Source organism: Lissotriton helveticus, chromosome 2_2 (assembly GCF_964261635.1).
Source record: "Lissotriton helveticus chromosome 2_2, aLisHel1.1, whole genome shotgun sequence".
Taxonomy (NCBI): domain Eukaryota; kingdom Metazoa; phylum Chordata; class Amphibia; order Caudata; family Salamandridae; genus Lissotriton; species Lissotriton helveticus.
In genome coordinates this window covers 213907108-213934333 of record NC_136060.1, presented here as the reverse complement: position 1 = coordinate 213934333, position 27226 = coordinate 213907108, and positions in this window count along the sequence as shown.

Genomic DNA, 27226 nt, shown 5'->3' with positions numbered 1-27226 from the left:
ATTAATACATGTATGAAAATTAAATTATATTCCAACATACTCTCCTATCAACCTACAATACGCTGCTGAAATAATAACAGAATTAACATAATTACCAATTAATTGATCGTAATTAACAACCAATAATAAATTAATTCCCACAATTTACACTATAAAATATAAAATAAATAGATATTAATTATTAACAAATATTAATACATTATTTATAATTAAATTGCTTCCCACTCTATTCCTCTATAAACCCACTACCCACGCCTAAATAAATTACCCAATATATTTACCAATTAACTACTCAATACAAATTAACATCCACTTATTATTTAATTTATTATAAATTAATTCCCACAAGTAAAAATATAAAATCAAAAATAAATACATTCTAATAAGTAAATATTAATATTCAATTTATAATAATTAAATTACGCCCCACCCTACTCCCCTATAAACCCACAACCCGCTACGGAACTAAAACGCAAAATTTAATTAAAATAAAATGAATTGCTTCTAAAAATATAACACATATATTAAAATACAAATGCAATAGGTAGACAAAAAATAGAGCACATACATTTAACATAAAAAACTAAAATACATAACACAAACTAAAAAAACAATATTTTTTACAACTGTATTTCTGCAAACGATAGTAACAACATCGATATTATAGAAAACAATATTTCTTATCTGAAACTCGACATTCTTGACAACACTATTCTTGCAGTCGATATTTATGTATCTCAATATTTTTCACTTGATATTAGTGCAAATCGATATTTCCTACTCGATATTCTGACTCTTCACCATCCAGTCATTGTACTCTTTATGGCTTACGTGTGCACTTACAAAATCTCAGAATCGACTGGACAATGTGGGGGCATACCTGTTCAGGCTGATATGCCCACCCTTATTATATAGTGCTAAAGGGGCTAAATGCCTGCCGTAAGGGTGACTTACCTATATCCCATGAAGTGTATGGGAGGCATTGCACACAGGGTTGTATGCCATGTCGACTCTTCGGGTTTCTCTGCACCAAGGCACACAGCCTGCAATGGCTGAATGCAGAGCCTTGGTGAGGCATCCCAGGGGTGGCACAACCAGTGCTGTAGCCCTAGAGGACTCGCTTCAGTACCCATGCCCTAGGTACCAGGGGTACCACTTACTAGGGACTTACAAGGGTGATGTTGTTTGGGATGGAGATATGGCACTGGAAACATGGTTAGTGGGGACCCAGTGCACTTACAATTCTAAATTACATCAGACATCAGGCAAAATGTGAGGGCTAACCATGTCAAAACAAGCACTTTCCTGCAAAGTATCGTTTGAAAAAGAGAGAGAAACACAGTACACTGAATTATAAGCAGAAGGAGTCCATTGATTCACACACCTCTAGGAAGTTGGCAAATAACATGATTTCTTTATATTTTTTACACTAAAACCTAATGCTGAATATTTAAATAAAGGATTCTCCCATGTTACAAAACCCATTATTACCTAGGTCCTCAAGGTCTGTACATGTGCATACCTGTCAAGTGATTGAATATCTTCTGTGGTATCTTCATAGTTTTAATTTTTGTAAATTGTTTAGCCAACAGAACTTTGCATTGTGAATTTGCATTTCTGTGTCTTTACCGTTCCAAGTACAAAACGAGAAATCCCCACATATAAAGTGCTGTAGTTAAAAAATCTAGGACTTGCTAGAAGGTCACCCACTGCATGTGATCATTTCCCACCCTGCTGTAAATAATATTTATGCAGGGTATTCTCAATACATTAAGCTGACATATATGAAGGCTAATAAGGTATGCAGATTGCATTTCAGTTCCTTTTGCCCAAGTATTTCCCCTAGAGTAGTATTTTGTGAATTGGGTAATTTTCCTGCCTCACTGCATATGCCACAATTTTCACTCAAATTAAACTACTCTCTCTAAATTTTACAAGACATCAACAATCCAGCAGCAAGACAGTGCAGATGACTACTGAATTAAAATATTTCTGTATTTATCTCTCCACCAGGATATAGCTGCTGCTGTGGGCCAATATGAGATAGTTGTGGTACTTATGTCGGGACTATGATGCACACGAAGCTAATGGCTACATGGAAACATGTCAATAGACCCAAATCAGACAGCGGACTCCCGATGTTTTATTCCAAAAATGGCTTTATTTAGCTGTCGCCCATCAAAAATTGCCCTCTGCTTCAATAGAAGTCAAAGATGGAAAATACATTCCCTCGATGTCCTTATCATAATCTCCCACTTCCAAGTTCTAAAATGTTGGTATGTAGGTACATGGGTTTTAAAAGTGGAGGAAAAGGAAAGTGATAGGATGTTATGACAAGGAGGGGTTAAGGTTAGAAAAGTGGATTGTGCTTAACTCATGACTTACAATTAGGACATTGGAGCACAAAAAGACTTAAGAAAGCCTCGGATGTTGGACACACTTCTGATACCTGTGAGTTCCCTGTGGATTTTTGAAGTGCTCACTATAGCAGTTAGTGCTGGGTTGGCGTTTCAGTGATCTGGTGGAATGTTATAGGGCTTTATGAAGTTGTTTCATCCTACTGTAGAATGTGATGATGTTGGTTAAAGTAACAGCAATTGTCCAGTGAGCTGGGGCCATTACAGCGTGCTGCTGCGCACTCGTTGTATCTACAATACATTTACATCCAGTTTTACTTATATTTGTAGTCATCTTAGTACACATATTGTGGCGACATGTTGTCAGGAGACTGCTGAACCCAAAAACCTGCCTTGCAGCATCACTCTCTTCATTCCGTGGTTGATTTCCTTTACGTCCAGATTCCAGCACAACTCTAAACAAGAAGACCATTGGTGAGTCCAGCCTTCCGAAACACACAGGGTACCATCTTCAGTAATTAAAGGAGGAAGGTGGAAAAAGGAAGTCCCCATGGAAAAAGGAAGTCCCCAGGTCAGTGCACATGTGCATGAATTTTATGCAGCAGCACAGGCACACTGCATCTCAAGCCCAGTGGTCGACGCAGTATGTGACACCCAATTTGGAGGAACATTTGAGGCTAGTACTGCACGGCCCTCCAGCGTCTTAAGCTCTATACCACTTCAAGGGGCATGCCGGATGTCAATTGGATATGGTGAGCTGTTGACTAGTGGGGAGTGGCTTTATTTGAAGTGCGAGTTGTCATCTGTGTTTTCTCCGACAAAACACAGTGATACGCACAACTTTAGTTAATTTGAGTTTACAGCAGCTGCTGGGGGCACTGATTCAGCGAGGTGATGCACACACCATTCAAGTCAGCCTGGAAAGTGTTTTTTCCAACCGTTTTATTCAAAGCAGCTGTTGAGGCATGGTCTCAGCGTGGCCATGCACACCATTGCGAAGGGAAGCAGAGGTATCAAGTTCTTAGCATAATGTTTCTACTGGCACAGGACTGGCCACCCATGTTTTTTTTTTAAAGTGTCTATCTACTTTCATTCTAGGTAATATGCTGTGATGTACACACTACAATTAGTCAGCTTGTGTATAAACCTACATTTGTGAATCATCATCATCACTGGTACTCAGAAAAAAGTTGGAGCTTTAATTTTACGATGAGAAATACTATTAGTGTGAAATAAAGTCCTTCTTAAAGGTGGAATAGGTAGAAAAGGAAATCAGGAGACACTCAGAAGTCACTCAGTTCATTGTAAAATCTTCACTTAAAACATACAGTTCTTCGACAACTATAATAGAATTGTCCTAGGCAATGTCCAAATACTATAAGTTGAGACAAATTTCAATATGCAATCTATCATTCAACCGCCTCCTTACGTTGCATGGAAGAACTGGTTTGATTTGTTTGTTACATATTTAGGGGCAATTGGGGCATCAACGCTCCCTCCATCAACTCCTTGTGTTTGCTTTGTTTGGGTTATATGATTATACAACGCTAACAAGTACCACGCATGGCATTACCACGCGAATTTTACTTCGCAAGTGGCTTTACCACGCAGCATTTTAGAATGCAGGATTATACAACGCAAAAAAAGCGTTATGAAACATCTAACGCCCCATAATGATAGTGATAGTCAAAAATGCAGAACAAAGCAAAAGATCGATGTATAAAACAATCAAAAACAACAGATTACCTTACATTTAAAAAGGCATTTAACTTAAAGTGTGCTTAAATAATACTTTTTTGTTTAAAGATTAGTTTTCTTACCTGACACCTGCATGCCTTTCACCAGCAGCCCTTACTTCCACCAACCACGGAAACAAGCGTCCAAACACGTCTAGCAAAATTAAAAAAAGACTTCTATAATGACGTACACTACACGCCACGTCGTTGGGGAGGCTCTTTCCTTGAATGACAGAGGCACTGAAGAGCGTTTTGTATGTAAGTTTTCTTCTTTTTTTTCAAACCCGCTTGTTTTTTTGTTTTTTTGGGGGGAGGAAGACCCCCCCCCCCCAGCTACAAAGCCCCCTTTTTTTATTGGACCTTTAACTCACATTCCTTTACTACGTATTTCGTAGTAAAGGAATGCGTGGTAAAGGTTATAGTGGTAACCACGCATGCATTGTAAAGCATGCGTGGTTAGTCCATTCGTGGAAACGTCCGCGTTGTAGAGACTGTTTCACCTTTGTTATCCTTAAGTAGGCAGGGTATGCCCAGACATGGGTTCCTTGCTCACTTTGCCACTGGATTCAAGCTAGCCTGGCTGATAAGGGGTATTACCATGAAACCGGTCCCAGGATGCTTGTTTTTGGTCCAGGGAAGACCTGGGTTGACAGTTCAGGCTTGACTGTTGCAATGAGGAAAAGTGTCAAGACTGATTTACATATGGCTATGTCTGAACTGGGGTGGCGAAGTGAGCTAAAGAACGATGATGGATTCAACCCTGATCTAATAGTGACTTGAGTGAGTGTCTGAATAGTTTTAGTGCTTTGTTCATCATCTCTTTGGGTTTGCATCTCAATATAGAGCAGAAAAAAAGAAGTTTATTTTGCTCCATTCACTGGGGTTTGAAAGTAGGTCAGTGTTTAAACACATACTATCACTAGTGAGATTTAAAGGAGAGGAGGATGTAGAAAAGTATTGTAGTCAACAGACATAAGTTTTTCAAGAGAGAACAACGGTAAGGGAAGACGTGGATGCCTTTGTGTCAGCCCTCAGAAAGTTGAGGGTGGACTGTCAGTTTGAGGGTTTAACTGAACGACTGGTCAGAGATCAATATGATTGTAAATACTCAGACAAAACAATCCAACAGAAGTTATTGTCAAGGGGCAATCCTTCACTAGAAGAAAAAATTCACACAGCAAAGAGTATTGAACAGTCCAAAGCGTCAATAAAGAAACTAATGGGTAAGTCCGCTGAGACTATTGAGACGTTTATGGTTAAGGAGCTTAATCTAACACGTTTACATGAGTAGAGTACAGACCTTTTTTCAAGCAAGCCAACATTTGTTTTAGATGTGGTAATGCCACTCAGGCCAGAGGTAACCAAGAATACCCTGCAAATAGTGTCACATTCAGGCTTTGTGGAAAAGTAAGGCATTTTGCCAAAGCATGTCAAAATGGCAAATGTGTTGGGGGAAATGTTCAATGAAACAGAGCTAGTGTGAATAATACTGCCATTGCAAATGTGTCTAAAACTATATGATGATGTAGAAAATGTCTAGAAGTTTCAAGACCGTTTTAGGGATATGGTAGTGGGTGTCTCTTCAAGTGTTGATCCCTATGTTTAGGTCGGAATAGGAGACAAAAAGATACATTTCCTGCTGGACTCAGGCACCAGGATAACTATGATTGCTCAGGAGCTGTTCGAAGAGTGGCAGGTCGTTGGAACTCCCAGAAAGTGTGCATGTGTCTTTTAATTGTTGCAAGATAGAGCTGGCAAGATTTTCCGAAGACATTTCAGAATTCAAAGGCCTGAAAGTTTATGTCGCCATCAAGGGACTGCCAATTCTGGAGTGGTGTCCCCAAGGCTTATTTCAAATGGCCCTTGGCCAGGAACCAAGGAACACGTTTCACTGAAATCATCCTCAGATGGTTTCCCTCTTTATTTAGTGATCAGTTAGGAATGATTAAGGGCTTCTCTCACCAGATAAAGGTAAAAGATGGTGCTATGCCAGTCAAACACAGACTGAGAAGTGTACCTTTTAGAGTCAGAAATAGACTGGCAAGAGCTGAATGAGTTGTCTGCCAAGGGAATAATTGAGACAATTGAATCTTCTCTATGGCTTTCGCCTTGGTCATAGCAAGGAAACAAAATGGGGTTTTGCAAGTCTTTGTGGACTTAAGCAGCCTGAATAAACATATTTGGGTCAATTCCGATCCACTACTTAGAATATCTGAACTGTTGCCATCAGGTTATGTTGGATCATCATCGAAACACCTTATGGCATTGGTGTCCCCCATTGGAACTTATCAGAACTTCAGGATGCCGTTTGGGCTGGCCTGTCAAAGAATCATGTGGTAAATGGTAAAAGGTGTTGAAGGAGTTGCAGTGTTCCAGGTTGAAATGCTGATATATGGGGCAACTGTGGAATAAAATGATAACACATTAAGGCAGATCTGACAAGAGAAGAATGTTGTGCTGAAGAGTGAGAAGTGTACATTTCTAAAAGAAAAGGTGGAGTATTTGAGACATATAGTATAGGAACATGGAGTTGAGCTTATACCAGGGTCGGCAAAAGCCATTGTAGAACCCTCCACACCAGTTGATAAGGTTGGTCTAAAATCCTTCATTGACCTATGTGAAGTTTATTGTAGATTTGTACCAGACTATGCATCAAAAGTGAAGCCTCCGACTAATATGCTGAAAAAGAATGTTCCTTTTGAATTGGAGAAAGGGTGCAGGGTGTGTTGAAATGGATCAATTCCTGATTGGTTGGGTCCAAAATGTAAAAAACCTTTTGACCCCAGCGTCAAGTGAACAATTATTGTGAATGCTGGCAGTTTTGGGCTTGGGATGGTTCTCATCCAAACCAAGAATGGATTGAGAAACACATTTAGTTATGCCTTGAGGTTGTTAAGGGGTACTGAAATTAATTTCTCTGTGATTGAGAAAGAACTTTTCAGCTTAGCGTTGGCTGATCAGGAAGTTCCATCCTTATATCTGGGGCAATCATTTTGAATTCTAGTCTCTATTCTTTCAGGTGACAAAATCAAAGAGCATACTCCACATATTGCTAGGTTATCCACTAAGCTATTACAATATAATTTTATAGTTTCATGTTTACCTGACAACAAGACTAGCAGGACAAACTACCTATCCATATTTCCAATTGTTGAAACTGATATAGGTATGATTGAGGATAAAAAGAAGATAGCTGTTTTATTGAGTCCATTGATGTGAAAAGCATGTGTGCTAGGAGTGAGGTGGATTGTCAGAGAGAGTTATCCAGAGATGAGTTACTGATACATGTGATGTGGTTTGTGAGAATTTGGTGGCTGTAGGAAAGCAGGATCCGCTTTTATGGTTACCCCAACTTTTTGGCTGGTGTTATGCTGTTTCTGACTAGTCTAACTGGGATCCTGCTAATCAGGGCCCGAATCTCTGTGCTGTCTCCCTTAAATTGTTATGGTAAGTACCTAGGTAAATGCCAGATTGGTTACTGGGGTACCCTTGTTAGTCCCTAGTATATGGTACTAAGGTACCCAGGGCATAGTTACACCAGAGATCCCCATAGGCAGAAGCAGGTTTTATGCCACCTATGGGAGACCATTGAAACTGTCATTACCAGACTGCCAATGCACCCGGTGTAAGCTGGTGCTAACATCACTTACGACAGATACAGGTTCCCTATATCTAGGGACAGCAAGCCTTTACAATCCTGAAGGCAGGTTGCTAAGTTCTAAGTGTGAGGGTGCCCATGCATGAGCAGAACACCGCTACAGCCTTCGAGTCCATTCTCCTGAGTTGTAAGTGAGACAGCCATCTAATATATAGAGGGTCCCGCTTTGCTTTGGCTGCACTAACTGAGGCTCACCTGCTGCTTTTTTCCTGTCCGGGGGGCCCCAATGCTTGTCTTTGCTCCCGCCGGCCTGCATCTGCCAAACGGTCCAAGGGGACCGCAACAACCATCATCCCCCTTGTGGTGCACGGCCACCTACGTCATCTGTCTGCGCCAGGAAGCACTTCAAAAGCTTCCGACAGAGTCACTAGGACAGCAAAAAGAAAACTGGGGGCGTCCGTAAAAAAATCTAAGCTTGTGAAGGACTCTCAAGCAATTGATTGTGTAAATATAGCTCATAATGTAAATATGTTTCCACCAAAAAGTAGCTCTGTTAGTACACAAACTGACCCTGTTCTATTGCCTTACGCTTCAAGAGACACTAACACAAAGGGTGTTATGACTGAAACTGATGCTGCCTCTAATGAATCAGTTTTAGGTGTAGTGCTAACCCACGTCCAAGATCTGCTTGACAAAAACTTTGCCCAACTTTGGGATGAACTGAATCAATTGGACACTGACATAAAAAAATCTTAGAATATAATATGGTGGGTAGTAAAGTAAATGGACCAGAAAGGGAAGACTCAAGAAGGAAGGTGGATAGATGTCAACCCGCAGCTTATAATGGTAAAGCAAAGGGAGGCAATACGACCAACTCTACCTGTAATAGTATGGGAGATAGGTTTCAGGAGGCACCCAATGGCTCGAAATTTCCAGGCACAAAAAACAGTTGCACAACACGATCAGATGTAGGAAGGATCTCAAGTGTCCTGACCCCAAACCCAAGAGACAACCTAATTAATGATCCTTTGAATCCTAACATAGATATGAGTTTACCACCAGCTTCATGTCCCAAACCCTAATTCTGGCTGATGTTCGACGATTAGGGTTGACCAGAGTGAAAATTGGGATGACCAATGGAATAAAACCATGGATTGGCTGACAAAACGTAAAAGGTTCCATCATTCTGATACTCAGGAGATATTAATGGTCCCTAGAGTAGGTTGGTTAGGCCATTTTTCTAAGTATATGAAAGGTGACGGTATAGTTGTTAATTTCCATAGGCCACAGATGGTTCGCTATCTTTTAAATCACTGTGAGACAACCCATACCCCAATACTAGTATTTGTGACCTTCCTTTGGGGTATTTTTATAAACTGCAGTTTGGGCCTTTAAATAATAGGCCTACCTTAGTAACAATGTTAAATAGGTTTCAAGCATTGTCAGACTTGGATGCTCAAGACTGACAACTACTTATACCCCAACCAGCTAGGGCATTTCTAGTTGATTTATAGGCCTCTATACTTATGCCCTCTGCAAGTGACTATAAAGTAAAAGCGATTGCTGATAAAGCGGAAGCAGGAATTGTCTCTAGTAACTAACAAAAGGATGTAAGAAAACCACACTCGAATAATAGTTACCAGAACCAAATATGTACCTCTAAAGATAGGAAGAAGGCCACAATACACGATAGTGCTATTGACTTATCTTCACTCTTGTCTGAGGAGAATGGGCTGAATGTGGAGCCAGTCTACCTAATTCAGAACTATGGGAGGGATACCAGAAATAACAATCTAATCCACAACTTTGTAAATCTCTGTGAGGAAATGCCAAGAAAGAGAAATGAAGCAGAGGAAGTAGTTAACGAACAATATAAGGAAGAATGTCGAACAGAGATAAAACTGACTTCCTGGAATATTGCAGGGCTTAAAAGAAACCTGGGTGATGTAGTATGGCAGGAATATATCAGGCAAAGACATATAATCTTGCTACAAGATCCCACATAAAGTAGGTTTCAAAACCTTTAAAATAGATGCCATTCCTTCAGCTAGAGGGAGACCCTCAGGAGACCTTGCTATTTGGGTAAAAGTCACCTTAGGTATTGACATAAAGCTGGTAGAAACCCCAATGCAGGATATTTTGGGAATAACATTTCTTACACCTGAAAAAAAGAAAGTCTACATAATAAACATATACTGTAGACCAAATTCTGCATTAAGGAATCTGAGGTTATTGAACATTTAGATCAATTTTTAACCTTAGTTAAGCCAAGGGCTTTGATAATTCTGGGTGGCGATTTCAATCGCAAATTTTAACCTGTGGTTGGATTGGAAAATATCTTTGAAGAAGAAGATATGGCTAACAATATCCCCTTACTGGAAAGTACACCGGTACTATCCCGTACATCTGCTGTTACACAGCTAATAAGATTGGTTTCGGGGCATGGTTCACTGCCTTCTGACAGTCCAAATGCTCCCACATTTGGTAGGGTCAACTCGAACAGCTGTATAGACTATATACTAGTTTCTATTGCATTGTGGGCAGCGGTCATGACCTAGTAGTTGATGATAGATCTGAGAGTGATCACTATCCCCTATGTTTGACACTTGCTGCTCACCTCTTTCAGTTACCTGCTTTGAGTGTTAGAAATACTAATAGCAGTGCTATAGAGCCATTATTAAGCAACAATCGCTGAGCCTTAAAATGTCCCTCGATAGGGTGAAATGAATCAGCTATCAAGCAGATCTATGATATTTTTGTAAAGATGGTTTCTCCGTATGCAGATCTACCTGTCACAGAGATTCTACTTGTGGAAATTCATAATAGATTTGTAAAAGTTCTGACACCTATGCTAAGTAGGATTCCAGAGAAGTAAAAATGGGATAACAGAAGCGAGTAAGTTGGATAGCCCATGGTATAATAAAGAATGCCGTGAGGCAAAAAAGGAGCTAATTTTGGCATCTAGAGCCAAAAATATAGTAGCATTAAGGGACAAAAGGACTCAATATAAGAGACTACTAACCCAAATTAGAAAAGAATGGGACGACAATATTTGGACTGAATTACTTATTGCAGCTAAAGCAAAAGACCAATCGGGCTTTTGGCGCTTGTTACCTAAAGGTAACAAGAAGGGGAGATGTAGTAAAGGAATATGTGATGTTTTTCCACAAACAAATACCCAGCATTCCATCACTGCGCAATTATTACACCACAAATACAATCACCCTGCAAATTATCACAACGCAAACTTTTACAATGACTATGCCTTTACAACGCATGCCACTACAATGCAAATTCAATGGATTCACGGCGCATGCGCGAAGGATCAGTGCCTTTGGAGACGCCGAACGAGACGAGGATACTTCTGTCATCAGGAGTCAAGCACACAATTCAAACAATTCTTCAAAAACACGGTTGGGACGTCCTTCAACAGAGCCCCGGTGCTGTCTTAACACAGGAGTCAAGCACACAATTCAAACAATTCTTCAAAAACACGGTTGGGACGTCCTTCAACAGAGCCCCGGTGCTGTCTTAACACAGGCCACTTCCCCGGACCTCGTCTGTGCCCACTTGCTCGACCCTAAAGTGGAGAACAACTCTGTCTCCGACCCTGGGAGTCCGCTCAGACCGAGCGAGTGTGACCACGCCATTTCGAAAGCAGAGCACTACCGGCTGCGCCTATACTTTCTACACCCCTTAAGTGGCCTTGCAGACCAGTAGGATATTTCCTTTGGCCCTGATGAGAGTCCCTCCACTGTATAGGACTCGAAACGCGTAGGCCCCTGCACAAAGTGTTGCTCCCCTTAAATTCAAAAATCCAAAAAGTAACAACCTGTATGTGTTAATTTGAGTATATACAGTGTGTTCCATCATTTAAGCTGATTGCGATTAATTTCCTAGTGTATATATATATATGTGGTATATTACAGATGCTTATTGTTTGAGCAACCTTTGTCCTTTTTCTTCCCACCTTCACGTTTTTTTCCCCCTGGCAATTTTTTTCCTTCTTGTATTCTTTTGTTTTGTGTACATATGGATGTTTGATTTTGCATGATTGTGATATGGATGACTAGTCGAATGAGTTTTGTATGAAATAATGGTGTAGTATTGTATATAAAATGAAAAATTTCTTGTAAAAAATTATTTTCGAATTGAATGAATAAATCGCTATTTGTTAGCAACATCTCAGGTTGAAATGAGTTTTTCTACCTTATAGAGTAAAGTTTACTGTTCAATCTACATATCAGTTTAGGCATGTCTTTTTGGTTTAATGTGTATAAGTGCTCAGCCTAACTGATTAAGAGCCAACTCTTCGTTGTTTATACATACTACAATGCAAAAGCATGCATGTTAAAGGTATACTCATTGTAAAAGTTTTAAATGTAAGTGATAGTAACATACCCTACCCTACCCTACACCCTAATGTAGTACCCCTGCACAACCCACCCTCGACACACTGTCCTTTTCCTACATTTACACTACCCAGCACGACCCCCCAACACTACCATAAACCACTTTTCTTCCCTACACAAACACTACAACACTGCCTTAATACACTACCCCTGCACGACCCTACACTACACAAACACAACATCACTACCCTACACTACACAAACACTACAACACTACCCTAAACCCTAAAACACTACCCCCAGCATGACCCTACTCTACACAAACACTACAACACTACCCTAAACCCTAAAACACTACCCCCAGCATGACCCTACACTACACAAACACTACAACACTACCCTAAACCCTAAAACACTAACCCAGCATGACCCTACACTACACAAACACTACAAAACTACCCTAAACCCTAAAACATTACCCCCAGCATGACCCTACACTACAGAAACACTACCCTAAACCCTAAAACACTACCCCTGCATGACTCTACACTACACAAACACTACAATACTACCCTAAACCCTATAACACTACCCCCAGCACGACTCTACACTGCACAACCACACTACACTACACTACAAAATCAATACCCCAGCACGACCCCCCACCCCTAAAAAATTAACCCAAACCCCCTTACCTCTCTCTTGTCATGGTTCCACTCTCCTCCTGGTTCCATCTTCATGAATTCAGTTTTTTTTCACAACGCGAGTGCATTTACCATACATGCCTTTACAACGTAATTCGTTAGGCATGCGTAGTAAATGCACACGCGTTGTGAAAAAATGCGGAGTGATGGTATGCGGGGTCAAAGACCTCGCGGAGTAATGGTATGCGGACTCAAAGTCCATGGAAAAAAAGATTCGGAATGAACGTAGATTACCGTAGTAAAGACCTTTTCTTAGATGCAAATATTTGGGTAGAAAATTTTTCCCGCCTCTATTCTACATCTATGAATGACATTGATTACAGCCCTCAAGACTATGAAACAACTTTAAGTAGTGCCCCATTATCATTTAGTTTGGAAGAAACAATGGCAGCAATAGATGCGGTAAAACCAGGGAAGCGGTACAAAAGGAGGTAGTGATGGACGGAGCATCTGAACCAATCAAACACTCACACCCAGTTAAAACATCTGGGTTTAATCCATCACCATTCTATAGCCCACTCTGCCACCCCAGTTCAGACATGGCCATATGTAAATCAGTCTGACCCTGTGCCTCATGGGAACAGTCCAGCCCGAACTGCCAAGCCATGTCTTCCCTGGACCGGAAACAAGCTTCCTAGGACCGGTTTCTGGCATTTCAGCCATCTTCAGCCAGGCTTGCTTGAATCCAGTGGCAAAGTGAGCAAGGGACTCACGTCTGAGCATACCCTGCCAACTTATGGCGAACAAAGCGGTACAAAAGGGGGTGGTGATGGACGGAGCATCTGAACCAATCAAACACTCACACCCAGTCAAAATATCTGGGTTTAAACCATCACCGTTCTTTAGCCCACTCTGCCACCCCAGTTCAGACATGGCCATATGCAAATCAGTCTGACCCTGTGCCTCATGGGAGCAGTCCAGCCCGAACTGCCAAGCCATGCCTTCCCTAGACCGTGCTCTCCACACCACTGGAGTCAAGCTATCCTGGCTGATGACGGCTGATAGCCAGAAACCGGTCCTCGGATGCTTGATTCCGGTCCAGGGAAGAAATGGCTTGGCAGTTCGGGCTGGACTGTTCCCATGAGGCACAGGGTCAAGGCTGATTTGCATATGGCCATGTCTGAACTGGGGTGGTGTGGAGTGCAAAAAAAAGATGGACTTAGGCCCAGATCTCTGTACTGGGGTGAATGTATGACATTGTGCTGCATTCTCTCCATCAACTGTTGTTTTTGTAAAACCAGAGAAGGCACCTGGTCCCGACAAGATACCAAGAGACTTATGGAGACATGACAAAGAAGTTTGGGGCCCTTATATTAATTTTCTGTGTAACTTGGTCACCACAGGTGCACCCATATCGGAAACATGGAAAGGGGCTGAGATCACAACTATTTTTAAAAAGGGTAATCGCCATGACCGTTTCCACTATCAACCAATTAGTTTAATAGATGTTTTAGAGAAGATATATGCACAGCAATTTTTAAAAAAATTGACCGATTGGAATGAGGAGTTTAGTATTTTATCACAATATCAGGCGAGCTTTAGAGCCAACACTTGTACAATTGACCAGGTCTTTAGATTTCTTTACATAAGCTAGAAATACACAATATTTAAGAAGGGTCATTTGTACATCGCCTTTGTGGATCTAAAGGCAGCTTTTGACCTCATCCCTAGAAATCACCTCTGGAAATTCTTAAACGATCAAGGGGTACCAGGGGAAATCCTCTTGCTACTATTTAAGAGGGCATGAAGATAACTTTGCAAGGGTTAGAAGGGGTCCAATGGGCGTACTTACTGATCCTATCCGGGTAAACAGGGGCATAAGGCAGGGATGTGTGCTGGCCCCCACCCTATTTGCAATATATATTAATGATATCCCTCAATACCTTTTGGGCTGCAAACACGATTCTCCCAAATTAGGGGAATGCCTGTACCAGCACTCTTATTTGCCGATGATACGATTTTAATCTCCCAAACCCCTAAAGGCCTGCAAAGTTTAATAAATTCCTTTGGGATATATTGCGAAGCAAAGGACCTGGAAATAAATTCTAGTAAAACTAAATACATGGCAGTCAACCCACACAAATCTTTAAAAAAAATGTAACTGTCAATAAACAGAATATTTAATATGTGCATGATTTTAACTATTTAGGTACTACCCTGGGCACTAAAATGACTTGGAGACCACAGTTATAGAAAAGTAAAACTATATTACTCCAAAACTCTCTCCCAATAATAAGAATGAAAGGAGTCTGTCTAAAGGAGCATTGTCTGCCCTTGAGGTATATAAATATAGGGCACAATCGGCATCCTTATACGGGGCAGAACTGTGGGCCCCCTTGACGAATGATACTTTTAAGGTGGGTTCTGATTCGTCCACCACTAACACCAATTGCAATGAACCTAAACTTTCACTGTACAGATGATTAGGCAAACCTACAGCCATTATTGTTCTGGGTCCGCCTGTGGTCTACAGATGAACTCACCCACTATAGAGAAGGGCTTGAGGAAATCCTAAGGCTAAAAAATGGTGCTGGGTTGCCTTGGTTGAAGCGCGTCCATGACTGGTTTTACAAACTAAGACTTAAGCATTTTTGGGAGAACCCTTCTGGATTGTCCATGGCTTTAAAAAAGCTCTTGAAGCAAACTTTTTGGTCCATTACTCAAGATACTTTGTCCCATTGTTCAAACTTAGGAACATTAACAACACAGTTCCTCTTAATGAAACCAAATTGGAACTTTGAGACATTCTTGGACAAAATACAACCACAGTTAGCTAAATCTCCATATCTGAAATTTCGGTACGGTGTTTTACAGATAAATACAAACACAGTAAAATGGGTCCATAGGCATGGGGATGTGGGAAGATGCGTCTTTTGTGACACAGGTGCAAAAGAAAATGAATTGCACTTACTATTCTTCTGTCCTGCTTATATACAATACAGGAGGAAACGGATCAAACCTACTTGCCGTCTATTGGGTATTAGATCCTGCCATGAGGCAGAAAGAATATTGACATCAGATAGGCTTTTAGTGTTAGCAGGTACCTGTTTGGTGTAAGCTTAATAAGAAAAATGGAAGTCTTGAAATGCTAGGCAGTTATGCTTGAAATATAACGGGTTTGCTCACGCACTTTAGGACATAAATGAAACCTACATTTTGTTGTATACTAGTTTTGTACTATATTATGGAAAAAGTGTCTCTTTATACACTATATTAGATGCATGCCTTTAATTGTAAAGTATGAACCTCATGTTTTAGATGCCTGCAACTTAATACTCCTCAATGCATTTTAAACAAAATTGTTAAACTGTGAGATTTTATATATATTTATTTTTTTAATGTGCAAGAAAGATCTAGTACTGGGATGCTAATTCTCAAGAAGTGTGCACAGGTCTGGCGGCACCCTGTTTTTTTTAGCATGTTATGACATGATATGATGATTTCTATTGTAATGTACTTTTATTAATTGTAAACCTTTTATGGTCTTTTTGAAGCCAAGTAATGATCATTCATTAATTTATATAGAGGGGCACCGCATCATTATGTGAGGGTCATCGTGAAACTGCCTGTAACGAACCCTGTCATGTTTGAAAGGCTCTCAGTGCTCCTGGTACCAGTCTTCTTAACCCAGACAGCACAACATGGCTCCTGCCGACCAGAGAGACGATTTTGCCCTCCTGCTGCTGAGCCAAGCTCAAGCAGGGGAAGGCAGAACAATAGGTATCCTGTCACAGGGAGGTGTGACCACCTCCCAAACAGGGTTTAGTTTAACAGGGGCTGGGTGGGATTGCTTGCCAGCACCACTCAGTCTGCTTGAAGAGCACATTTGGTGCCCTCCTTGCATAGTCCTGTTCAAATCAGCCCAGGGAGCCATTGGCTCCAGCTCCGGCAAGAAACTGGACAAAGGACATGGGAATATCCTCCGAACTGTTCAACCCCTCTCCTGGGAGGCAACCCTGAATCGTCCCAACCCTTTCCTTAGGGTACTTAAGGGCTTACAACAGGGTGGGTCCCTAGATTTGGCGTGGGACACAATAAAATTCCGACATCACTTCAACTTTGACAGTCTGGGTACTCTGGATTTTGCTGGAGTTCACTCTGGGCATCAAGGCTGCAACCAGGAAGACTCCTGCTGCTCCTGAGTTGCGTGTCCATTTAGATATTGTATTTAGATTTCCCAATTCATGTCCTTATATAGGTACAATTCACATTGCCCTTATTTAGTCATAGAAATGCAGTCCTTATTTAGGCATTTCTCATGCTCACCAAATACAGGCATGGTCAACTACATCCAATCCTCTTCGTCACAACAAGTTCTTGGAAAACCAGACTCTTAAACCTTTAATACTTCCCTTGCTTGATATTGATTTCTCAAAGAACTCATTTATTATGCATGAACATCTATTTCTTAGGGGTTTATTCATGATGTTCTTATGCCCAACTTTTACGTCAATACTGGCATTCCTAAACACCTTCAAGGTATAAATATGCCTTCACTTGCTATGGCAAGGCACGGTGCGGTTCGACTACGTAATTGCGCGACGCGGCTCGCCATAGCAAGTCCCGAAGGAAGTCAAGTCCCCACCTGACGCACTGACCAGATGCTGTCATCCTCCTCACCGAGAATCCAGCTCTAGTGTTTCTGACTCCCCTTGCGGAGTGTTAGAGATTGAGTCCTGGGAAAGAGATACCAACCTCTCTCATTCTAATGTATGGAACTTAGAGAAACTTTTGGGAACTCTTGGCATAACTAAACCAGACTAAGACAGCACCTACTTCTTCCCTCGTACTTCAATTAGGTTAGGTACACTGGGGTAGGATTATTTAAGAACACCAGATGAGTATTTTAGCCTGTATTATTTATGTATTTATTTTAATGAATATAAGGCATAGCTACAAGACATGCTATTACAGTATTATTTTATCATACTGCTAATGCTGTACATTTTATACTTTCCATTCTGTCTTACGATTCTAGAATTTAAAAAAAAAACCTTCTTATTGAAACGCCCGTCTCTCTACTTCTATATATATATATATCCTCACCACATCACTTGCATATTGGGCCTGCTTCTTTGGTGAGCTGTTTGAGGTCCTCTTGTGACTTCAGTGCCTCTGGCTTGATGGTCCTATTGAGGCTCACCTTTGAATTCTTTGGGCTCCCCTGATTGCTCTGGCCTGCCCTAACTCACCAACTTGCTGGTCCCGACAGTGTACCTTCATCGCTGTCTACGTTGTTTGCTGTTGCCCAGGCTTGTGGGTGCTCCACCGACAGACTATGACCCCTCAACTCTTGACATCCGACGTGGGACAGCTTGTGAATGGCTCCTGGTGTTCTACAGTGTTGTCTGGACCACATAGCTGCAGCTCCAAGGTCTATTCTCCTACAGCACCCGACATCAGTAGGCATTCATCTTCCATGCTTCCTGGTGACTTCCAAGTAGCATAGATTCTGTCTCCTCTGCTTTCAGGCACATCTTGACTTGAATCCACCTTTATGTTCCACCGGACACATTCTATTTCTCCAGCAGTGGCATCTTCCTGATGTCCTCCATTAGGTTCAAAGGTGGTTTCCGACACCACTTCACACTTATGCACCCGGTTCCCCTGGGACAGGTATCCTGCTTCCTAAGGTATCAATGGGTGGGGTGGCTCTCCAACCTTCTGTCTTCCATGGGGTTTCCTCACGGTCCACTGAGAAGGGTCCTTTTTCTTTAAAATTGCAACAGCGATTTACTCCTTCATTTGTACGGAGAACGCTGTTGTGTTCCTACACTGCATACAACCTCCATGGGGCTCCTAGATACTAACCTTGGGTGGTTCTTTGGGTCCCCGACACATCTACGTCCTCTGAGTATTGTCTTGACTTGAGTCGTAGTTCGCAGACCACTATTTAAGTATATGGTTTGGTCTCCCCCACCACTGTATATTCCGAGCTACTTACCTGTTTCCATTAGAAAGTATTGTGTATATCTCTTGCTTGGAGATATTTGTATTTATTAGTGAGTGTCTTATATTTTTATAAATACACTGTAGGGTTCTTTTTCATTTCACCCATACCTAAAACTTTATGTTCAGGTAAAACAATCTGCTTTACACTCCTTCTGGACTAAGCCTGAAGGCTGCTCTCCACAGCTACCACTTAGAGAGCTTTCTGAAGTTATCTAACAACACTAAAATCTCCATAAGGGTTGTCTGGATCAGTGCAAGGTGGCCACCTACATAAGTGTCCATCATATACTGAGCCAGCCTCTCAAGGAGAAAAATGTTCCTCATCAGTTTCAACCCTTTGTTAAAGTTTCTTTGGAAATGTCTGTTGAAGGTGGTATCCTGATGTGTGGAGGTGAATTGTTACTTCCTGAAAGTTTAAGAATAAGAGTAATTTGTGGTGCCCATACAGGACTTTTGGATACGACTTTGACAAAATGTAGAATGCTTGGTGATTTCTGGTGGCCCCTTGTGGATAAAGGAGACGATGGATTTGTTGGTGATTGTGTGGTGTGTATGTGCAGCAGTGCAGGAAAGTGGTTGAAAGCTGACTCCACCCATGCAACCGATACAATACCCTACTAGACCATGGAAAAAGAGGTCATTGACTTGGTTGGTCCATTTAACTCTCTGTCCCCTGCATCCAGATTTGCTGTTGTGTCCATTGACTCCTATTCAAAGTGGCCTGAAGTCCGATTCATATACGAACCCACTCACAAAAGTATGATAGCTTTTTTAAAAGATGTGTTTCTAAGAGAGAGTTTTCCATTGTCCATTGTTTCTGACAATGGAGTACAGTTTGTCAGTCAAGAATTTCAAAAATTCCTTCAACAAGGGGGAATTGAGCATCTTAAAAGCTCATTGTATCAGCAACGGATGAATGGGCGTGTGGACATGTAAATAGAATCCTGGGCAATGGTGTTCACTGGGCCATTAACAGCAAGTGTGGGGTACAAAATGCTGAGTGCTCAATGCTTTAGTTCTATTGTATTACTCCACATGCTTATGCAAAGGTGTCTCCTTTTTAGTTGTTTTAGGGGGAGAAAACTATCATCTAAGATCTATCCTGGACAGATGTGAAAGTGGGTGAAAGTGAATGTTATTGAAGATGTCCAAGAACTTGCCAGACACAATGTTGCTAAAGCACAAGCCAATTAAAACATATGTTTTGATTCTAGAAAAAAAGTTGATCAACAGCAGGTTAAAGTTGGACATGTGGTGCTAATAAAAGTGCCTGTTCAAAAAAAGAAGAGTAACATGAACTATACTGAAACAATGGTAGTAGAGAAGGTCTATGTGAATTTTATCAGGGTGAATAACCAAAATTGCCAGAGTGATTAAGATCAGTAATTGTCCTGGGGTCAGTGTCGAAGACAACACTGTGAGGTTGGACAACCATATACATATTTCTGAACAAAGGAATGAAGCTCTCAGCACAGATGTCAGTGTTGACAGGGTACCGACAGAGATCCTCAGAGCAAACAACAGTGAACAGTTCCACTGAGGTATCGCTGGAGTAATCACATTGATGATTTCCTTGATGGTCTTGATTAATGAATTATTTGTTTAGTCTCACAATGATTATTTCTACTTTGCTCATGGTTTAATGATTACACGTTTTGCGGAAAATAAATATGGCCATGATTAGTGATCATATGTTTTTTTTGTGAAGTTTAAGGTGTATTTCTAGCGAAATCTATAATTATAGGATATGTTTTTTTAATGTACTAAAAGCTTGATAGTGTCTATCATTTTTTAGTGTTTACTAACCTGTTTAATAGTTTATGTTGTATGACATATTAGAGGGAGAGGATACTGTAGTAGTTAGTGCTGGATTGGTGTTTCAGTCATCTGGTGGTAAGTTATGGGGCTTTATGAGGTCATATCATTCCACTGTAGAATGTCATGATGTTTGTTGAAGTAACAGCAGTTGTCGTGTGAGCTGTGGCTGTTACAATGCTCTGCTGTACAGTCACTGTATCTACAATAAACTTACATCTGATTTACTCATATTTATGGTCAACTAACTATATTCACCCTGTGAGGGAAAGGAAGAAACTAGGGGCCAGATGTAGGTGGCCAAATACCGGTCGGTAACGGCCGATTTCGGGGGTTACCGACCGGTATTTGGAGTTTCAGATGTAGGGGGCCTTAAAAATGACCGAATCGGTAAATTTACCGAATTGGTAAATTTACAGAATCGGTAAATTTACAGATTCTGTAAATTACCGAATCGGTAATTTGAGATGTAGGTGACACTGAAAACAGTGCCACAGGGCCTTAAGGCTTCGCTATTTACCACCAACTATTAGTTGGTGGTAAATAAGAATACCTGTGTATATGCAAATCTGTGCATGTACACCTGTGCTATGTGACACACATACATGCCCTTAGGGCCTTGAGGCCCATAGGAATCAATGGCAATTACCAAATCGGTAAATACCGATACGGTAAAATTACCGAATAGTCAATGGTGGCAGGGTGTAACTTTGACACCCTGTAGCACCCCTGATTCAGGCTTGTGTTCCATGTGACACACATACATGCTCTTAGGTAAATTTACAGAATTGGTAAATTTACCGATTCTGTAAATTACCGAATCGGTAATTTGAGATGTAGGTAACACTGAAAACAGTGCCACAGGGCCTTAAGGATTTGTTATTTACCACCAACTATTAGTTGGTGGTAAATAACAAATACCTGTGTATATGCAAATATGTGCATGTACACCTGTGACATGTGACACACATACATGCCCTTAGGGCCTTGAGGCCCATAGGAATCAATGTCAATTACCAAATCGGTAAATACCGATACGGTAAAATTACCAAATAATCAATGGTGGCAGGGTGTCACTTTGACACCCTGTAGCACCCCTGATTCAGGCTTGTGTTCAATGTGACACACATACATGCCCTTAGGTAAATTTACAAAATCTGTAAATTTACCGATTCTGTAAATTACCGAATCGGTAATTTGAGATGTAGGTGGCACTGAAAACAGTGCCACAGGGCCATAAGTATTTGTTATTTACCACCAACTATTAGTTGGTGGTAAATAACGAATACCTGTGTATCTGCAAATCTGTGCATGTACACCTGTGCCAGGTGTACATGCACAGACAGGGCATGTATGTGTGAGAGTGCTGTGAGCTGACTACTGGTCTGTGGCTCTGGGGTATGCAGTCATTTTCTTTATTTGGTGGATTCTTACATGCTTCTTATTAAACTCTCATAATCAAATTCATAACACAGGATGAGCTGGGTCAGCTGAACGGTAAATGTGAGACAGTGTTTTAACCACCAGTGGTAGTCAATAAGAGCAACAAGATCTGTGCATACTTGGTCTCAGAGTTATGATCTGTTTTCTGTTTTGCACCTTCCTTATACTTCAGTTTCATGTCCCTTCCAGTCCAGCCTTAGATTCTTTTTCACACCACTAAAGCTTTTTGAATTGGATGTAGAACCAGAAGGCTCCAAGGTCTATTCTCCTACAACACGCGACATCGGGAGGCATTGATCTTCCATGCTTCCTGGTGACTTCCAAGTAGCATAGACTCTGTCCCCTCTGCTTACAGGCACATCTTGACTTGAATCCACCTTTATGTTCCACCGGACACGTTCTCTTTCTCCAGTAGTGGCATCTTCCTGATGTCCTCCATTGGATTCGAAGGTGGTTTCTGACACCACTTCACACAAGGCTAATGATGAAAACAGAACTGTTGCCATGGTGCTAGTGTGTATTTTGTTCCCAGGCCAGCTTCTGAAACCAGAGAATGATCTGGCTTTGGGCTGTGAAAGGCAACCTTCAGGTCGCTATACCTCAGATTTCTATCTAGAACTTAATGCTGCACTGGTAAGCTCTCATAGCACTCCAGTCTGTCTTGAAAGCAACGAAGAAAGTTCACATCACTGATGCTCCTGATTCTTGCATTAACAGAGAAATATTCATATATAGGCCAAACACTAAAAGGCGAACTGAGAGAGCTGCCACCCAGACTCTTAGAGACTTATTGACAAAGGTAAACGTTTGGTGTAAGTTTACTATGTTTCTGCTATTTACAAACTCCCAGTGTAGTTTTATGTGTAGTATATTTATGACTGCAGAGGGCTCCACACATAAAAGATAGGGCAGTCTCAGCAGTTGTAAAGATACTGTGCGTAAAACTACACTCAGAATTTGTAAATAGCAAATACATTGTAAACTTAGACCAAAAGTGTAAGTTTACATTTATGAATAACTCCCTGCATGTTGACCGGGGTCTGTCTGTAATATACCCCACAGAGGGCAGCGCATCAAATGACAGTTCCAGAGGCCTCTGATGACTCGTATCATAGTCAAAGTGATAGTGGGGGTTAAGAGTACTATCATGGTCAGCTCACTACTACAGATTCATTTTATTGAAATACTTACTGCTTCCCTTTCTACCTGGGGCAGCTTCACTAAATAGATTCTATAGATGTTCTTATTGTGGAACAACCTGAAGAACTGAAGACAAACCTAGCTGTTTGTGTTGTTGTTTGCCTTTCTGTAAGGCAGAGGTCTTCAAACTTTTTTGGTCAGAGCCCCCCCCCCCCCTGAGCAAAATGTTTTGAGGTCGGGCCCCCCTCCAAAACTTTACGGCACGGATTGGGAGAGCAGGACGGACATGGCTGCGTGCAGAAGGCGTATTTTTTCTATAGTTCATAAACCACACTAAATTTGAGACTTATAAAACAACAAATGCATCAAACAAAAATATGTATTGTCCCATAAACTGCTCCCCACAATTGGGTTTGTTTGTGACCCCCTCAAACCCTTAGTCCCCAATGCAACTATACCTACTGTACTAATGATAACTGCAGTCTTGAGTAGCAGGATATCAACTCTGCATCTTTCCCCTCGTCCCCATCATTCCTGACCATCACTCCAATCTTGAAATAGGCTCTTTGTCCTGTTTGAAAAAAAGAGCTCCTCTGTTGTATCCCTTTCTTCTGCAAGGGTGCCCTCGGTTGTAATGTTAGAAAGGAAAATAATCTCCCATGCCCCTTTTTTAAATGTAGACAATAATAACAGTGATGCAGTGGCCCCTCAAACCCCTGGGCCCCAGCCCTGCTGCATCTGCTTCATTAATGATAACCAACAGTGGCCCCTTACACACCTGGCAGCAGTACCTGCTGCACTGATGAACGGCCCTTTAAAAAAAAGGAAAAAGGCCACTTATATTGTCCCCTTCTTCGGGGTATCACTCTGAAGAAGCTGTCTCTGGCCATTTGTAAACATAAACATTAGTCCCCATACAGTGCTCTCTATTCTGGGCCAACTATTTGACAACATCCATGAATCTCACTCCTTTCCTCTTTCTCCTGGACCATTACTCTGAGGCCCCAGGGGTCAAGAGGATTAGGGCTCTGCATCTGAATGCAACCCAGCTGGCCTTCTACCTGCCTCCCCATGGACATAGCTATCACAATAAAAACTGTCCCTGAACAGTTAATGCTGACTTTGAGGTGCCTCTGCCTGAAAGTGAAGGGTGTGGTGGCAGTGCAGAAAGTTAGAGAAGAAACCAGCCTTAATTGATTGAGTCACTTAAAGCCAGGGTCACCAGAATTATGAGTTTCTGCAGCCGCAGCGTTTTCCACATAATTATGAGTGTGCCGCATCTGCTACATAATCCATCATGTTCTGCAAAATCTGCAGAATTTAGCCCAAAAAATTGATTCCAGCTCAAATGGAAGAAAAGTTACTTAAAACGTGACACAGTGTTCAGGAGCAGTGGAGCCTTTTGCAAAGATTGACTGGTAATCTTGTAGCTGCTTATTATGTATTGGGGTGTTAAACTGGTACTAACGAGGTGAAATATTGCTCCTAATAGCATAACCATGAGTTAAAATGTCAAAATAATGAAGTAATGCCAACCAAAAAATGTGCTGCATTGTGCCACATAATTTATCTTTTCTTGCTGCATAATTTATTAAACCATGCCACATAATGTGGTCCTCTCCTGCTGAATGATTCCAGTAGCTCTGCTTAAAGCTTCATGGTGGGAAATATTTATTCTGTTTGAGATGTCATGTTGAGGTGTTATCAGCTGAGTTCTGGAATAACGGAGACACATACAAATGTCTGCATTGAATATAGTCTGATTACTCATTACTAAAAACTATATTTTGTAAAAACGTGTTTTATCTCAAACACTGCATCAATTTGCAGCACCCTAGCTTAGACTATGTGAAGAATATGACGCTTTACAACGCACATGTTACAAGACGTGTCATTACAACACATTTTTTACATTACAAATCCATTACAGCGCATGTTGTTACAACGCATAATCCATTACAACGCAATTACTATTCTAACTCCGCTGTGGCGTTAATTTGGGGAATGCGTTGTAATGGATTGTGCGATGTAATGACATGCGTTGTAAAGGATTTTGTGATGTAGAAAATGCATTGTAATGACACACGTTGTAACACGTGCGTTGTAAACAATGTTTCCTCTATGTGAAATACTATTTTAAAATACTGACATACATATTTACAGAGGTTCCTGCCACAGACTGTGACCTCATAGCACTATAAACAGGGCCAGTGAAATTATGTGGCAGGAGAAGGCCATATTATACAGCAGGGTTACCAACATTTTGCAGCAAGCAAAGGCGAATTATGCTAAATAATGCTGAACATTTTGTGATAACTGCAAACACAACAATGATGGACAGAATGTGGATCAATGTCACACATTCACCCCAGTCCAAAGATCTGGGCCCAAATCCATCGTTTTTCCACTCCACACCACCCTGGGTTAGACAATGGCGATATGCAAATCAGCGCTGACCCTGTGCCCAATGGGAACAGTCCAGTCCGAACTACAAAAGCCATGTCCTTCCCAATTTTCACCCCGAGTGGGCTGGGTATGCTCAGACGTGAGTCCCAGGCTCTCCACACCACTGGAGTCAAGCTATCCAGGCTGATGAAGGCTGATAGCCAGAAACCGGTCCTTGGATGCATGATTCCGGTCTGGGAAAGACATGGCTTGGTAGTTCGGACTGGACTGTTCCCATGAGGCACAGGGTCAGAGCTGATTTGCATATAGCCAGTGTCTAACCCAGGGTAGTGTGGAGTGCAAAAAAACAATGGATTTAGGCCCAGATCCTTGTACTGGGGTGAATGTATGACATTGTTCTACATTCTGTCCATCAACTGTGTTTTTTGCAATTTTCACCCCGAGTGGGCTGGGTATGCTCAGACGTGAGTCCCAGGCTCTCCACACCACTGGAGTCAAGCTATCCAGGCTGATGTAGGCTGATAGCCATAAACCGGTCCTTGGATGCATGATTCCGGTCTGGGAAAGACATGGCTTGGTAGTTCGGACTGGACTGTTCCCATGAGGCACAGGGTCAGAGCTGATTTGCATATAGCCAGTGTCTAACCCAGGGTGGTGTGGAGTGCAAAAAAACGATGGATTTAGGCCCAGATCCTTGTACTGGGGTGAATGTATGACATTGTTCTACATTCTGTCCATCAACTGTGTTTTTTGCAATTTTCACCCCGAGTGGGCTGGGTATGCTCAGACGTGAGTCCCAGGCTCTCCACACCACTGGAGTCAAGCTATCCAGGCTGATGAAGGCTGATAGCCAGAAACCGGTCCTTGGATGCATGATTCCGGTCTGGGAAAGACATGGCTTGGTAGTTCGGACTGGACTGTTCCCATGAGGCACAGGGTCAGAGCTGATTTGCATATAGCCAGTGTCTAACCCAGGGTGGTGTGGAGTGCAAAAAAACGATGGATTTAGGCCCAGATCCTTGTACTGGGGTGAATGTATGACATTGTTCTACATTCTGTCCATCAACTGTGTTTTTTGCAATTTTCACCCCGAGTGGGCTGGGTATGCTCAGACGTGAGTCCCAGGCTCTCCACACCACTGGAGTCAAGCTATCCAGGCTGATGAAGGCTGATAGCCATAAACCGGTCCTTGGATGCATGATTCCGGTCTGGGAAAGACATGGCTTGGTAGTTCGGACTGGACTGTTCCCATGAGGCACAGGGTCAGAGCTGATTTGCATATAGCCAGTGTCTAACCCAGGGTGGTGTGGAGTGCAAAAAAACGATGGATTTAGGCCCAGATCCTTGTACTGGGGTGAATGTATGACATTGTTCTACATTCTGTCCATCAACTGTGTTTTTTGCAATTTTCACCCCGAGTGGGCTGGGTATGCTCAGACGTGAGTCCCAGGCTCTCCACACCACTGGAGTCAAGCTATCCAGGCTGATGAAGGCTGATAGCCAGAAACCGGTCCTTGAATGCATGATTCCGGTCTGGGAAAGACATGGCTTGGTAGTTCGGACTGGACTGTTCCCATGAGGCACAGGGTCAGAGCTGATTTGCATATAGCCAGTGTCTAACCCAGGGTGGTGTGGAGTGCAAAAAAACGAGGATTTAGGCCCAGATCCTTGTACTGGGTTGAATGTATGACATTGTTCTACATTCTGTCCATCAACTGTGTTT